Raw genomic sequence first — 5,000 nt, forward strand, 5'->3', positions numbered from 1 at the left:
ATTAATAACAAAATTAATACCAAATGGTTTTTGTTAAGCTATTCTATTTTCCTAGGTTTACGGGGTATAATTGTCTTTTTTTGATACGTTCTTATTTTTCTTGTAGGTACCTCTGAAATGTTCGAGTGAATTGCCCATTCAGTGTCAGTTTCTGTTTATACTTAATTTGGCCAAGTAGGGGTGGTATAACGTGCGCAGACGGTTGTACTCTACAATAGAGCTCTCTTGTGTCTTGATTTGAATTGGACCTAAATTGATAAGATGTACTCCATCTAAGGTTTTAACTCTAGAGAGGCCAACGTAAGCCTGCTCTTTACTTAATATAGAGGAGCCTATGTCGAAAAGAGCACTGTCAAGGCAAAGGCCTTGTAATTTGTGTATAATAGTAGAATATGCTAAGCAAATAGAGAATTATTTCCTTTGAACATATATGTACATTACTTAATATCTGTAACTTGGTTTTGACTTCAAGTTCACAAATTAAATTATGTTTAAATTGAATTGTTATTTTACGTGCGCTATTGCTGTTATCGACGTCCCCAATGTACCTTCTCTATTTTTCCATTGGACCCATTCATCAGTCCTTTGCTGACATCAGCATGCTTGCTCGATACTGTTCTTCCAAGCAATAAGGATCCCCGTTTGTAGCGCTAGAGTACAAACTTAAATCATTCCAGTTACGATATACATACTCTACTACAATCTCACGAAACCTTTTTTATTGTTGTATACTAGTATACTCAAACAAAAAATATGCAGTCGAATAGACTAGGCAGTTTCCATCGGAAGGTATTGAAATAATTCTTATGAGCGCGGTTGCCACTCGCTCAGACACGTCCGCGTTAAGGTTTAATCGCAACGCTCCTAACCCGCTGCTCCGGCGTCGCGTCGCGCGCCGTGTACCGAAATGCCTATTATTATTATTTTTTTAAGTATAATTATTTGGCACCATTGATGTGCGCTAAATGCTAGTTAATAACGTAATAAATACGAAAGTCGGCTATACTCATAAGTACTAAAACGGAAATATTTGGATTTAAAAAACTTAAGGGTGGTATTCAACTTGTTATATATTCACGTGAAGACCTTAAAATCCACTTGAAGACCGGCTGTCATAAGTTTTGATTGCTGGTTCTTACATCATTTTTTTTATTACATTACAGTTATTACAGGAACTAAGTATATAAGTGTTCCTATAGACCCAATAAAATGAAAAATTATAATAAAATGATAAAAAATTACCAGTTTCAGATTTTTTCCTTTATATTGGCCTAATTATCTACCTGCATGCCAAATTTGAACTTTCTAGGTCACCTGGAAGTAGGATATAGTTTTGATCTATAGGTCAGTCAGTGATAAAAATGACGATTTTTAGACGTTAATATCTAAATAACCATTTGAGATGCGTTTATGAAATTTGGAACACATATGTATCTCGCGAGTCTCAATATATGAGCCAAATTTGACACATTTATGTCAAATAGTTTTTGAGTTATGAGGAGGTCAAAAGTGGCTCCAAATGGTTCGTGTAATATTACACACGGTGCTGCACGCCAGTTCTGTTACTAGAACTTGGCTGACACGCTACCGCGTGTCTAGACATTACGACATTAAACATTGAACAGTGTGGTTTATATTTTTATACAGCCGGCCCTCAGACAGGAGTGGTCCTGGATGTTTCTCCACGGACCGCAATGTGCGTTCGAAATGTCGATGTTCAAATGTGTCCTGCAGTTCACACTATGACGCGCAGTTAACTGCGTTCTTCATCGACCCGCGAGCCAAGTGATCCACCGTCCAGGGTAATGGTTTTTAATTTGTTTTATTTTTATAATTTCTACGATCACTCGAACGATTCTATACGCCAGTGATATGAGTTTATTTTTTTTTTATTTTTATTTTTTTTTTTGTTTTTTTCTCTTATTTTTAGTATACAGAGAAAAATTCAAAAAATTAAAAAAAAAAAAAAAAAAAGTTAAAAAAAAAAAAAGTACAAAAAAAAAAAAAAGAAATATACATTTTATTTGAAGATGACGATGTGCGTTAACACATCGTACTTTCCTCGAAATCGACATCGAAAAATATCAGAATAGGACGCGTTACACGACTCTGGACTCTGACTCGGACACACTGCTGTGTGAGAGAGAGAGAGAGTGAGAATCGCGTCCTCGCATCGAAACCACACATTCCGAACGTCGATATTTGTGTTTTAGAATTTTATTATCGTTCATTATCGCACTCTTTCGAGATTGATAATTTACGTTAATGATCCTTCCGCAGGTTCCCCTACGGAAACCTTGTTACGACTTTTACTTCCTCTAAATGATCAAGTTTGGTCAACTTCCCAGCAACGCCGACGGCCGTGAAGCCACCGCGTGTCGGTCCGAAGACCTCACTAAATCATTCAATCGGTAGTAGCGACGGGCGGTGTGTACAAAGGGCAGGGACGTAATCAACGCGAGCTTATGACTCGCGCTTACTAGGAATTCCTCGTTTATGGGGGATAATTGCAAACCCCAATCCCCAGCACGAAGGAGTTTCAACGGGTTGCCCGGGCCTCTAGGCCAGGGAGAACATGCTGATTCCTTCAGTGTAGCGCGCGTGCGGCCCAGGACATCTAAGGGCATCACAGACCTGTTATTGCTCAATCTCGTGCGGCTCGAAGCCGCCGGTCCCTCTAAGAAGAATTTTAATACGCCGCCAGTGAGTTGCTCGACCGAGATCGAGCACACCTAAATGACGACGCCTATTTAGCAGGCTAGAGTCTCGTTCGTTACCGGAATTAACCAGACAAATCGCTCCACCAACTAAGAACGGCCATGCACCACCACCCACCGAATCAAGAAAGAGCTATTAATCTGTCAATCCTTCCGGTGTCCGGGCCTGGTGAGATTTCCCGTGTTGAGTCAAATTAAGCCGCAGGCTCCACTCCTGGTGGTGCCCTTCCGTCAATTCCTTTAAGTTTCAGCTTTGCAACCATACTCCCCCCGGAGTCCAAAATCTTTGGTTTCCCGGAAGCTGCCCGCCGAGCCATTGTAGTAACGTCGGCGGATCGCTAGATGACATATTTACGGTTAGAACTAGGGCGGTATCTAATCGCCTTCGAACCTCTAACTTTCGTTCTTGATTGATGAAAACACCTTTGGCAAATGCTTTCGCTGATGTTCGTCTTGCGACGATCCAAGAATTTCACCTCTAACGTCGCAATACGAATGCCCCCAGTTATCCCTATTAATCATTACCTCGGAGTTCTGAAAACCAACAAAATAGAACCGAGATCATATTCTATTATTCCATGCACGAAATATTCAAGCGGCATTTTGAGCCCGCTTTGAGCACTCTAATTTGTTCAAAGTAAAATTGTCGGCCCATCTCGACACTCACTGAAGAGCACCGCGATAGGATTTTGATATTGAACCGGCGTTTTACCGCCGGCTCACCGACGATATGCTCCGCAGACGTGTCAGTATCACCGCGGATGCGGTGCACCGACAGCGCGGCGCACAAATGCAACTACGAGCTTTTTAACCGCAACAATTTTAGTATACGCTATTGGAGCTGGAATTACCGCGGCTGCTGGCACCAGACTTGCCCTCCAATTGTTCCTCGTTAAAATATTTAAAGTGTACTCATTCCGATTACGAGGCCTCGAAAGAGTCCCGTATCGTTATTTTTCGTCACTACCTCCCCGTGCCGGGAGTGGGTAATTTGCGCGCCTGCTGCCTTCCTTGGATGTGGTAGCCGTTTCTCAGGCTCCCTCTCCGGAATCGAACCCTGATTCCCCGTTACCCGTGACAACCATGGTAGTCGCAGAAACTACCATCGAAAGTTGATAAGGCAGACATTTGAAAGATGCGTCGCCGGTACTGGACCATGCGATCGGCAAAAGTTATCCAGATTCATCAAAATTAACGACTTCGGACGAGACGCCCTCCGTCGATTGGTTTTGATCTAATAAAAGCACTCATCCCATCACTGGTCAGAGTTCTGATTGCATGTATTAGCTCTAGAATTACCACAGTTATCCAAGTAACTGAGTAAGATCTAAGGAACCAAAACTGATATATTGAGCCATTCGCGGTATCGCCTTAATACGGCTTGCACTGAGACATGCATGGCTTAATCTTTGAGACAAGCATATAACTACTGGCAGGATCAACCAGGGAGCTAACCGAGACTTGTTGAAGTCGTCAATTACTCTTCTCGTTTCATATTCGCATATAAAATACACACAAACTTATGCATGCATGTACAATATACGCACAGTATGAAACGAGCGTCTCACCGTATCGTCGATCGCGTTAGACGCGATAGATTTTAACGGTTGACTCTTATAAAAATTTATATGAGACACAAACGCGCTTTAAGCACGCGCGCGCGCGTGCGCTATAATATATAACGCGACGACAGCGGCGGCGGCGGCGGCGGCGGAGGCGTCTTCACATAATGACACATAACGGTCACGAATTCGAACGTTCTAAACGAGATCGAGTTTTTTTTTCAAAATAACACTTCGCACACGACGTGTACGTATGTATTGTTCAACGATTATTATCGTAAAACATTGGGATCGACGCCCGGTGTTTGAGTGATCGTACCGATACTCGGGTTGTGTATTTTTTGTACATGATAAATGTAAAAATTAACAAAAAGAATTTTAGAAACGACCGTTCATATATAATATAAAAATTATACACACTATACGAATACACTGAATCTTTTAAGAACTCCGTCTCTAACGTTTTCTCATATCGTCGCGACGTCGCAGATCGACTACAATGAATCAACATTTATTCCATGAGGATAGATTGTAGCGAGAGCGACGACGACGACGATAAGAGGAAGAGCGCATGAGGCAGAGAGATCTACGTGCGTCCGTCGGTCGGCACAGTTTTACAGAACGAAAAAGAATCTTTTTATCATTTTCACGTGTGTCAGTGAATATCCCCCAGCGGTCGAGACGAATCGTACGTACATACTTGTTGTTACACTACGTAAAG

The 5,000-nt window shown here is 41.8% G+C and overlaps 2 non-coding genes across 2 annotated transcripts; both read right to left on the bottom strand.

Moving 5' to 3' along the window:
- Positions 1-1,648: 1,648 nt before the first annotated feature.
- Positions 1,649-1,805, bottom strand: LOC125075436. Its single transcript, XR_007120203.1, has one exon. It is a non-coding gene; the product is annotated as a 5.8S ribosomal RNA (ribosomal RNA).
- Positions 1,806-2,263: 458 nt separating this feature from the next.
- LOC125075441 lies at positions 2,264-4,166 on the bottom strand. Its single transcript, XR_007120208.1, has one exon. It is a non-coding gene; the product is annotated as a small subunit ribosomal RNA (ribosomal RNA).
- Positions 4,167-5,000: the final 834 nt, after the last annotated feature.

Source organism: Vanessa atalanta, chromosome 30, assembly GCF_905147765.1.
Source record: "Vanessa atalanta chromosome 30, ilVanAtal1.2, whole genome shotgun sequence".
Lineage (NCBI taxonomy): Eukaryota > Metazoa > Arthropoda > Insecta > Lepidoptera > Nymphalidae > Vanessa > Vanessa atalanta.